Genomic DNA, 11,855 nt, shown 5'->3' with positions numbered 1-11,855 from the left:
AAAAACTCATTACAAACTTTAGTAAACAAAATATATGTTTTTGCCATTAATACTTCAAAATAATCTATCTCAAACTTGTTTATTAACTATTAGTTATATGGAAGGATAATTTAGACAATTCACATTTTTATAGCGTTTCTAAGTGATGAAAAATAAACGACATTACACTTATAAATGATAAGAAAACAAACGGCATTGCACTTATTAAGTGATATATTTTTTTCAACAATGATACACCTCCCGGCTCATTTTCCCGGTCGAAACCCGGCCGGGTGAGTTGGCTTGCCAACCGGGAGTTGTATCATGAGTTGTCACTTAATTTAACTTGGTTTTTTGAGAAATTTAAAAGTGGTCCCTCGTATCTAATGTAATTACAGTTGAGGACTTTCATAAAAGTCTTGAGAAAAGTCAGATTTCCTTACTCCCAAGTTTCCCTTTCACGAGTTCTACCAAACCGAGCTACGGTTTTTTCTTTCTATCCAAAACAAATCATCTCAAGCTCAAGCTTGACAAGGATCAACCTAAATCACTTAACATCAACCGAAAATCACTTAATAGGTAAGTTAGGTTGATTTTTTATTTTTTTTATCTCTACTCTACCTTCTCTCTCTGTCTAACTCTCTCCCTCTCTCTTTCTACAAGTTTGAAGAAGTCGATTTTCTTCATCTCTGTACAAACCAAGGTGAGTTTCTTTCTAATACAATAAGTATATATTTGGGTTTATCATCTTGATTCTTCTTTACTCTTACATATATATGTGATAATTAGATCCTTCTTTTCACATAGCTTGATCAGTAAGCTACAATATGTTCTTCTTTTAATCTGCTGCTCTTTTTTTTTATTTTCTCTTTTTTGTATTTCAATTAATGATTCATTTCAGTCTTGGGTTGAAAAATTGATTCCAGCTCTGAACTATTAGATCTAGGGTTTGTTAATAGTATCTTATCTATAGAATCATCATCTCTGTAATCTTAGTTCTGATATTGTTTTTTGTAACTTATAAGTTTCTGTTGAAAATTGAATTAGTTAACTGATGCTATTGGAATCTATTTACTGGTATATGAACAAACAAGTCCCATAATCTGATTGAGTTGCTTTTTGTTTCTCAAATTGAATTGAACTTACAAAATTGAACCATAGTTGCCTAAATTTGTGACTTTTACTTTATTTCCTTAGACTTTTTAATCTACAGAGTTCAAAGTTTTCATTATTTCAAATGAATTGAGCAGCATGTTGTTTCCAACCAAATCCAAACTTTCCCATCATTTGTTGAATTCAAACTTTGAAATTGTTAGCTAGTTAACGAGATTGATATGAAGGTTATTAGCATATGTAGATATTTTTTGATACTGTGTCGAAATTGTGATGCTATATTTTGTTTGCTTAGGTTACTGTTTTGCAGGCGATGGCTCGACTAACCGAAAGTGAAAGGTAATGGTGTGGTCGTGTGTGTTTATTTAAATACTATTTTGAGTTTTTTTTTTTTACTATATTTTATATGTTGAATCTTTGAAGTATATATTTACGATAACTCATTATATGTGTGTTATCCTCTTTTTATATGTGTAGAGAGGATTTCATGACAAGGGATGTGGATTTTGGTGTTGGTTGAATGAACTTCGCTTATGTCCATGTGGGGATGGTCCTGCCAAGCTCATTACATCAAAATCGGAAGGTCAAAGGTTCTATTGTTGCCCAAAGTCGTCTTATAATGGAAAGCGTGGATGTGGGTTTCACATTTTTGAAGAAGACATCTATGATTGTGATGACATAACAGAGGCGTCTACCAGAGAAGACGATGAAATAAGCCGCATTGCTGAAAAGTTATTGTCGTTAGAGTGGAATCTCGTAAAACCATGGAGCACTACCAACAATGTGAAGAATTGAAGAAACAACTTATAAAAAGCGCAGAGTTGAAGTTGAAAGACATCGAAAAGATGTAGTCATCTGTAATGCCACGTACTATCTATGTAGTTTATTTTGGGTTATTTATGTTGTATGGTTTATTTTCATGTAATGTCATGTAGTAATATTGTGTTTTTTCGCTGAACAATCGAGATAGTTGAAGTAGTCCAGTTGTATTTGTGCTTGCAGTTAAACAGGAACTCAAGATCTTGATATGAACTTTTGTGTTGTCAAAATGAATTTCAGGGCTTATGTTTTGTTTTAGTACTGTTTAAATGTCTTGTTCTTTTTTTACTGTTTGATTCTATTGATTGCCCTAAATTACTTACTGTGTTTAATTTTCATCTTTGTGACTTTTGATTGGTTTGGGTTCAAATAGTAGTGTACAGACAACACTTATTGCCATGTATGCAAAATGTGGAAGTCTTGTTGATGCACAACTTTGTTTTGATAGAATAAGAGAAAATGAAATAGGTTTGATCACATTGAACACTATGATCAGTGCTTATGCCTCCCATGTATGCAAAATGTGGAAGTTTACTTTGTAGAACCTGGTAGCGTTCCAACCGTTACTAAATTAAGTTTTCAAATATTCTCGGTTAAACAGTTTGATAGTCGGTGTGTCATCACAACAATTAAATATTTGTTACAACCATCACAAAACTAAGTCTACGTTCCAACCGTTACTAAATTAAGTTTGCCACCACAACAATCACAAAATTAAACGCATTCTTCTTAGTCCTTCCATCGAAAACGCAACAACGAAAGGGTAAGCCATACCCTTTCCTCCCGCTGTCATGCCGCCCAACAGTACCAGCCAGGCTGTCGCTTCACCATCTTCTATACAAGTACTTCGATGAAGGGAATTTTACACTTCTTGCAACCTACCCGATACCAAAGTAATCATTATTAGTTCAATTGACAAGCAAGAGATTTCAATATCTTTGATCAGACAAGGTTAGAAATGTTGTCAACTTAACTTCATTAAATATGAAATTTGCCTCTAAATGGAAGGAGAATCGCATACCGTTAAAATCATTTCTTCACTAACTGCGCATCTATACCTAGTTGAGCCTTCCAATGGACAAGTTGAACCTTTAGTTATGAAATTAGCATTGCAGAGAGTGGATAACTGCAACAAAACATCAGACATAAGCCCACTCTCCCCACCACCTTCAGTCCCCAAAAACATATTATCGTCTAGTTGTTGCTGCTCTTCCTCAAGTGAAAATTCTGCAACTGATGCTATACACTGGAATACAGCTAACAATCTCTCTAGTGGAAAACTTCCAGGCCCTTTCATAAGCAATTCTTGTTCTGCCTTTTCCTTCTTCTCCATAGAAGTCTGAGAAGTTCTCGAGAAAAAAAAAAGTACATACATATATATACATAGAATAAAACTGACCAGTTTATATTTGTATCTGTTATAACATGCATAAGAGTCTTAGTAAAGGACTATACCTCTAAGATCTTTCCTACTTTATATGATCTTTGATCAGTAAATATCCAAGGTATTACGATCGGTCAGTTCATTACTCTTAAGTTCTAAAAGTGGACAGAAGAAATGATATGCAGTGCTAACAAGTACGTTAAAAAGTGAAATGTTGGAAATGTATGGTGCGTTATCCAGGTGCACTGATTTGATTGGGTTCCTTATAAGACACCGAATAACTCGATGCTTCTAGAAGCAACAGCTAAATGGATAACTCTCTCTAAGTTAAGTGTCAAAATCAAGATTCAAACATATCCCAATTATACTAAAATTGGACCAAATTATACTAGAGACGGATTTCCTTAACCATAACTACTTGAATGTGAAAAGCCCACTTGAACGGTAATTTAAGGAATGAAGCTTGTATTTCTTCAATAATGAAAGAACAATTTGCAGTGAATTCAAAAAACAACAACAATATATAGGAATAAAGAACATAAGGATCAATTTCATCACCTAAAACATGCAATGACATGCAGCCCAAGAATTCTATTGAGAAATGTCCATAAATTAAACTAGACTAAAATATGAACTTCATTTTCCCTCAAACCAACATTATAGTCTCACTTATAAGACACCACTCACTGGTTGGGTACCTATTTTAATCCTAACCCTAACTTCCACTCCTTTCCAGAAGGAAAAGAGACAATGGGAAATATGTGGGAAGGAAAAGTTGTTTTTCTTTAAGAATGGATCTTTGATTTTGGAGAAAACTAGTTGAGTCCTTTTGCTTTCAGTTTGAGTTCCTAAAAACTGTAAAAATCATTGGGTGTTTTGGATGACCTAGAAAGTATGATAATCACAAAGTTAGAGAGAGAAAGTAAATAAGATAGAAAGAGAGAGTGGGGGAGGAGGGAGAAATACCTGAGTAGGGCTTGCGGAAAATGAAAGAGAAAATTTAGGGTTGGAAACGGGCGAGAAGACGTCGGAGCTCGGTGGTGGTGGTGGTGGTGGTGGTGGTGGCGGTTTCTAACAGAGAGAGAGAAAAATAGGTGAACAACCTTCTTGGTTAGAAAATACGACTTTTGGTGACTTTTAGGGGGTCCTCAACTATAATTAAGCAGAATACGAGGGACTAAACATAAATAAATCCATATAAAATCCAACTCAAGCAACATCCACGTCATGATACACCACCCGGTTGGCAAGCTGACTCACCCGGCCGGGAAATGAGCCGGGAGGTGTATCATTGTTGATATTTTTTTAGCACTTGTGAGTGTTAAAAAATCAAACCCCTTTTAAGATTATACTAGGGTATATCCCGTGCCCTAGGGCACGGACACTTGTATCAATCAAATGTTACAAAATTTATTGTTATATTTTATTGAGAGAGAGAGAGAGATTTTATTAGTTATTATTCTTTGTATTACTTTTTTGTTTCTTTTCTCTTAAATTAGTTATTATTCTATTGAGAGAGAGATTTCAATTTCTTTTTTTTAACCCTTAAAATTTATTTTTATTTCTTAAATTAGTTATTTTATTTCTAAGAAGGAAAGGATTATTGTTTTTTAAATAGGTAATTTTATTTCTACGAAGGACTATATTTTAAATTTTGAGAGGGGCTTCTAGACAATATCCTTTATTACAAAAGGATGTTTATCCCAGTCATCGTTTTCCCTTCTGTTTTATTATATAGATTTATTAAAACAAGGTTAAATATTACAATTAGCTAGTCTAGTTAGAGAGAGAAAACCATTGAATCAGACGTCTTCGCCTACTAGCCGTTGGGCAGAACAATCTAAGGTTTAGAGAGAGAAAGAGCCTCTTTATCCATTTCAAAAATCTCTTTCTTGCACATCAAACACATGGAATTTGTTCAGAAAATCTTGATCAATTCTGATCTGAGAAAGGAACTGTTCGATATCCACTTCTTCAGTGAACAAAATCGATATCCATTGGAGAGATACGAAGTACACAAATCCTTTTCATTCATTTACTTTCGTTTTAATAGGATATCTTTGCCCTAGTATCGGAGAGCAAACCAGGTTGATCGTTTAGGGCAATATCTATCCACTATCCATCCAATATTAATGTAGCCCTTCAAATGCTTTTTGAAAGAAAAAGAATGGGGTACTAGATATTTCAGATGAAGTAGGGGTGATTCTAGGTATTTAAATCCTTTCAAGTTTATGTACTTCGGTTTGATCTGGTTTTTGATTTATGATTTATATGAATCTTTGAAAACCTTTTCCTTGTATGATTGCCCTTGTGCTCCCCTTTTCCTGTTTTAACACTACTTGAAGGTACTGTTCGACTTTCTTTTCTTTCTTCTTCTATTTGATTTTTTATCGATAAATTGAGACTACTTTTTTGTTAGTTTCTTTAATTTCCCATTGATGAACCCTCTTGTCCTTACTATGGTCGATTAAATGCTTTAGTCAAACCTTTTTAGGTTCATGATTTCTTTTGTTCTTTTCTATAAATTTGATTGAACGTCTTCTATTTTCAGATTTTGTCTTCTTATTTCAGGTATTGAAGAACCTATCTTGATCATCTGTTACAATATGTTTCAGGTATTTAAGTTCCTAATTGTAAACTTTGGTTAGATTATTGTTAATTTAAGCAAAGAGTTTTGCATAATTGAGTCAAATTTCAAATGTGAAATCTGAAACAAAATTTGGAAAGTGTTAGTTTTGCATTAAATTTTGGATCTAATTCTGTCTTTAGTTCTGGGATTCTGACCTTCCTTTAACTTATCAGTGAGTAAACAAGTAGAAGGGAGATAATATGCATTTGTCCTGTTATCTTGAGTCAATTTGGTTGGTGATAGTGTTTGCTTTTACTGGTTTTGTACTTTTTGTTTTATGCCCTTTTGAAGCATTTTAGGGTTCATATTTGATAGATTTAATGGATTCACGCATTGTTCAATATGCTTTGCTAGACATCCATTGACATGCGTACTTTGTTGATTTTTCAAAAGTTGTTGTGAATTACTTTTGTCTATTTGTTACTGTCGGATAATCCTGATGGTGTAGGTGCACAAGATTTTCCTCAAGCACGTCAAAACATTATATTTTGAGGAAGTAACGTCATTACTTTCGTCTATCCTGCACATGATTTCCAGGAACATAATATTCCATCTTTAGATGATAGTTCATTTTATATGTGTAGTTTATGCCAATTTAGGTTATGTAACCCCAAGTCATGTATTGTGCCTAAACATGCATTTTTTCGTTTTGAGAGATTAAAAGTATCTTGGGGACTCAAAACCGGCAAATTTGACAACAGGATAGGATAAAACTAACACGCATATTGCCTAATTATGCATGTTTAAATCATGATCAACTAATTGTTATCTTATTCCTGACAAAATTCCATAAACTACTTGCATTCCTTGACGTATATAACATTTTTATTCAGCAGATGAATATCGTGTCAGAAGTGTATTTAGGAGTTTTTTTTTGCTATAAGTATTTAGGAGTTTCTAAAAGCTTAACGCGAGAACATGATTTATTTAGTTTCAAGTAGTTCCATGAACATTGAAGTATGTTGTGTTTGATGGAGAAACTTGGCCAACAAATATAATTCTAGATTATGCAGTTAATGTATGCTATGTAATGCATATTCGCTAAGGACATGTGAAGCAGTGTTAGCACATTTCCCGGGCCTTCCATTTTATGAACCCTCAGCGCGAGTAGAATTGGCAATATGGCAGTAATTGTTTTCCCTTTTATATATGAAAATATGGTTAATGTGATGAAGTTTGACATTTAGTTACAGACACTGTGGGAAATTGATTAATATCAAGCACTCGCAAATACCTCAGAATTCTATGACGCTGGAAGAAATAGGGTAACGTCAGGATACAATTGCTTTGAATTTATTGCCTCGGATTATAACTATCAGTATATTTAAAGGTATGTGGTTAGTTTTGATCTGAAATCTAGCATAATTGATTCATAATGCAAGGTTTTTGTTGCGTATTAACATGTTTTCATATGAGAAAATCCAAGACGGACGTATACATACCCAAGAAGTCGTGGCTCTAAAAATATATGTTAGAAAGTACACTGAGCTTCCGAAGAGCAAGAAAACTCTGTTACCTAGTTATTCTTATACTCTTAGATGTTGCAGGTTTGATGAGGGAATGTAATGTTTGTAGGGAGTTCATAACTTTGAGGTGATAAACAAGTCATCTTTAGCTTCTAAAATATTAAGTTTATTTAGTAATACCGTATGAACTGTTTAAGAACATTTATGAATTCATATTTGTGTTACCATATCATCTGTTTAGTGACATGATACCTGGTATATGGTTTAGCTACCAAAATCAGCTTCAAACAGGATTATAGGAGCAGGGTTTCAACTGCAGGTAACCTGACGGTGAAGGCAAGAAATATAGTAGAATATGGCTGATGGTGATGAGGCAACGATGATGAGGCAACAATGATGAGGCAACAAAGACGAGTCTTTTAGAAACGGGATACATGGTTTAGCTACCAAATCTCCAGATATTTCGTTTTTCTCAATGAGGAGTTTAAGTTACGGTCTAGTAGTTCCAACTAGTTTACCCCGTATGAAAAATGCAGGTGAAGCTGGTGTTTCTTAAAGATGTCATACAACATGCCAAATGGAGTAAGCCTCTAAGCTGGTGTTTCTTAATGTTGTTGCTTGAAAGGAAAAACGGTCAACAGAAGGTAATTATGTAATTATTGCGGTGGTTGTTCTTATATTTGGTCATTTTTGAACTTTGAATATTACCCCTATTGTTCCAAACTCAGCTTCTACGTGAGAACTTATTATTGGAACAGATAACAGTAAACTATATATACTTCTTATACAGATTATCGAACTTTCTGAACTAGTCATGGATTTGCGGCTACTGATTAATTTTAGGGTGTTTAGCTCTTTTTCTTATTGTGCAACAATGGCAACTACGCTTAGCTATCAGCTCATTTAACTCCACGAAGCACTTCACTACATACGATTTCTTTAGTTTACCCTGTTATGATGTAATTGTACAAATATTCTGATTTTGAAAATTATGAGCAGGGTTTCGACATAGAACAAGGTCACAACTATCTTTGTGGTTTTGCAAAACAGTTTCCCACTTTATATGCAGCAATGAAGAATAAGAAAGGGAAACATTGTGGGGCTTTTACATAGTGAGAGTTTGAAGAAAATCTGTTCATTTATTTATTTGTTTACTTATATAATTAATGTGGTGTTTGTTTGAAATTGAATTAAATCTTCGACCAATTTTTTTTTTTATCAAAGTCTACCTTTGCAGAAAGAAACTGTTCCAAATTCACTTCTCCAGGCGTTGCTGTTATGTGAACAAAATTGATATCTATTGGAATCTTTTGTTAAGTCAGAACTTTTCCATAGTTTTTTTTTTTGAATTGTTCAGCGTGTCTCGAACCCTTGACATCTAGGATGGAAGACTATACCTCTTACCACTCCAACCAAGGGTTGTTGACAACTTTTCCATAGTTCTTAACCAGGTTGAAGGTTTAGGATTTCTCTCCGCTATCCATCCATTATTGATGCACGCCTTCAAATGCTATAACAGAAAAGGAACGGGGGATTGAATATTTTAGATGAAGTAGGTTATTCTAGGTATGCAAATCCTTTTAAGTTGATGTACATACTTTGGTTTGATGAGATTTCCTAGTACTTGATTTGTGATTTATATAAATCCTAGAAAACCCTAAATTTGGTACTGGAAAATATATCTTTTCTCAAACCTTTTCCTTGTATGATTGCTCGTTATTGTTCTCCATTCTTGTTCAATAGTAGTTTCTTTAATTTCCCATTGTTGAACCCTTTTGTCCTTAGTATGCTCGGTTAAATGCTATAGTCAGGCCTTTTTAGGTGTAGGATTTCCTTCTTTTTTTTCTATAAAATATGATCGTAAGTCTTCTATTTTCAGATTTTTGTGTTCTCAATTCAGGTTTCCTCGCCTAGCTTCTAAACCACAAATACTTGATTCCTTAGTTTGTGATTGTAGAATTTGACTAGATTATTGATGATTTAAGCAAAGAGTTTTGCATAGTTTGATTCAAATTTCAATAGTGAAATCTGAAACAGAGTTTTAAAAGGGCTAGCTTTGACTTAAAATTTAAATCTCATTCTGTCTTTAATTTAGGGATTCTGATCTTACTTTTTCTTCTCAGAGTAAGCAATTAGAAAGGAGGTAATATGCATTTGTCCTGTTATCAACAGTCAATTTTGATGGTGATAGTGTCTGCTTTTACTGGTTTTATACTTTTATTTTGAATCATGAAGATAAGGTTATATACTTATGTGGCAGTATTTGTTTTCCCTTTTTTCCATATCAAAAGTTAGCTTCAATTTGAATTATTGTACTATCTAATAAAAAAAGAAATGAAATTTGAGTAATCTTTTGAAGTATTTCTAGCTGTGTTACTTAAGCTTCACTGCTTATTTCAGTTGAAAATAGAAGTATAATTTTTGGAACTTGTTATGCGTGGAAAGATTAAGTATTTGCCCTTTTTTCCATATCGAAAGTTAGCTTATATTTGAATTATTGTACTATCTAATAAAAAGAGAAATGAAATTTGAGTAATCTTTTGAAGTATTTCTAGCTGTGTTACTTAAGCTTCACTGCTTATTTCCCTTGAAAATAGAAGTTCAATTTTTGGAACTTGTTATGCGTGGAAAGATTAAGTCCCTAGTTCTTTTTGGCAAGCAAACATGGTTGTACTATATCTGCCTCTCTAGGCTTGTTATGACATGTACATTTGTTAATATATCTCAGGTTGTCGTCTTCTTGGGCCACTGTGGTCTCCGGTGCTTCTGTTTACATGCTCTCACATTTACACTAACCCAATTTCTTTTTTCTCTCTTATTGTTTCAGCCCCAAGTTACTATGAGTCTTGGGTCCCAAGCTGCTCAGGATTTAATACTGTTAGACGCATACAAAACTGTCACAAGCAAAACTGTTACAAGCAAAACTGTTGAGCATAAAAAATATTCTCCTTTTCTATGAAGCAATGAGTAATAAGGAAATAACTTGTAGAGCAAAGAAGGTTGTGGATATTTGTAAGGATATTCCAACACGCAATTTCACTCGCTGGGGATAGAAGTGGACAATTTTTAGGTTTGCTTATGTAACTTATTATCATGAATTTCCTTTGATCTTTCTGAGTTTCTATGAATTGTTATATCCTTATACCATACTAACATCCTTATGTGTTTATTTATTTTTGGAGCTGAAGGTCTCATTATGATTTCGAATGTGCACCTGTGCTTTTTTCTCTCCACTGATAATATTTGATGGTTCTTGTCAGATGAGCCCTACAAGATACTTTTAGCAAGCTCATTACTTTGCAAGGTAAAAAACAGACTCCTATTTGGCTTCCGAATTTCTAAGTTGTATTCAACTCGAAATCTGTAAACGGGAGTGAGGTATACATTTGTGAATTTATCAAAGCCTAAGGCAGAGATTATAAATAAATGAAGATGAGCTTTCAGAGAAGGAGGAACTCGGCGAAAGCTTTACAACTTTACCTCGTGAAAAGTGAAAACACTGAAAAGACGGATGACCTGTTCTCAATCAAGTGAAATGAGAAACATTGAGGTTGAACAAGATGGTTATTAGATGGGGGTTGGTATCTTAGTTTCTTCAATTTCCCATTGTAGTTACAGATAATGACACAATGTGGGAACTCGATGAATTGACATTACGAAAAGAAGCAAGTTGAGGAGGCATCGAGCACTTGCAATACCTCAGAACTCTATGACGTTGGCAACAAATAGGGTAAGGTCATTTTCTTAGGATGCTCTCTCGGATTACAAAAGTCAATGTATTCAAAGGTATATGGTGGTTACTTTGATTTAAAGTCTAGCATAATTGATCCATAATTCACGGTTCCTGCTGCCTATGAGCATTTTTTTTTATAGAGAAAACCCAAAACAGAAGATCTGAAGAGCGAAGGAGGTATAACTTCAGAGGAACAAGTAAACATCGTTCTCCATTTATCTTTATGCTCTTAGTAGGTATGAGGAACAATCAAAAAATTAACTTTTCAAGTAATAAGTTGTTTCTTTTCGCTGTTTATATGGACAGGCCACGTGTGTCCTGCACCGCTTAGATGATCACGACCTCTAGCGAATTTCATTGTAGACAGTTCTACTAGTTTGCTTGTTGTACAGACTATGAGATCAGTTGTATTTCGGATTAGACATTGCAGGTTCTGTAAGGGGGCCTAAGTGTTTTTTGGAACCTCATTACTTGGAGGTAATGGACAAACTCATCTTTATCTTCTAAAATTTTAAGTTATATTCAGTGATACCATATGGACTGTTTAGGAACATTTATACATTCATATACACTGTTTAAAAACATTTACGATTCATATTTGTGTTCCTCCAAGGATAAAGCCGTGTTCTCCTTAATGAAAAACAACTCATCTAAGTGCAGTTTGATCAAACAACAAAGTGTATCTGTAACACTCAACGGGTTGAGCAATTTAAGTTACGATCTAGAAGTGAA

General features: G+C 34.0%; 5 long non-coding RNA genes across 5 annotated transcripts; 4 read left to right on the top strand and 1 right to left on the bottom strand.

The window, feature by feature from the left end:
* Positions 1 to 428: 428 nt before the first annotated feature.
* On the top strand, positions 429 to 2,169 carry LOC147557347 (uncharacterized). Its single transcript, XR_015235174.1, has 4 exons — positions 429 to 558; positions 643 to 682; positions 1,388 to 1,431; positions 1,570 to 2,169. It is a non-coding gene; the product is annotated as an uncharacterized LOC147557347 (long non-coding RNA).
* A 304-nt stretch (positions 2,170 to 2,473) lies between these two features.
* LOC147557346 (uncharacterized) lies at positions 2,474 to 4,408 on the bottom strand. Its single transcript, XR_015235276.1, has 2 exons — positions 4,262 to 4,408; positions 2,474 to 3,260 (listed from the first exon to the last, which is right to left on the bottom strand). It is a non-coding gene; the product is annotated as an uncharacterized LOC147557346 (long non-coding RNA).
* Positions 4,409 to 5,058: 650 nt separating this feature from the next.
* LOC147557345 (uncharacterized) lies at positions 5,059 to 7,761 on the top strand. Its single transcript, XR_015233984.1, has 3 exons — positions 5,059 to 5,504; positions 5,867 to 5,910; positions 7,659 to 7,761. It is a non-coding gene; the product is annotated as an uncharacterized LOC147557345 (long non-coding RNA).
* Positions 7,762 to 7,774: 13 nt separating this feature from the next.
* LOC147557344 (uncharacterized) lies at positions 7,775 to 10,319 on the top strand. The gene is made up of 3 exons (XR_015233985.1): positions 7,775 to 7,827; positions 7,927 to 8,034; positions 10,218 to 10,319. It is a non-coding gene; the product is annotated as an uncharacterized LOC147557344 (long non-coding RNA).
* A 515-nt stretch (positions 10,320 to 10,834) lies between these two features.
* On the top strand, positions 10,835 to 11,632 carry LOC147557343 (uncharacterized). Its single transcript, XR_015233983.1, has 2 exons — positions 10,835 to 11,320; positions 11,430 to 11,632. It is a non-coding gene; the product is annotated as an uncharacterized LOC147557343 (long non-coding RNA).
* Positions 11,633 to 11,855: the final 223 nt, after the last annotated feature.

This window comes from Eschscholzia californica, unplaced genomic scaffold (genome assembly GCF_041429995.1).
Source record: "Eschscholzia californica isolate CP2 unplaced genomic scaffold, dmEscCali1.0.p SCAF_2, whole genome shotgun sequence".
NCBI lineage: Eukaryota > Viridiplantae > Streptophyta > Magnoliopsida > Ranunculales > Papaveraceae > Eschscholzia > Eschscholzia californica.
The sequence above is the reverse complement of the archived record's forward strand: the minus strand, read 5'-3'. Positions and strand labels throughout refer to the sequence as shown.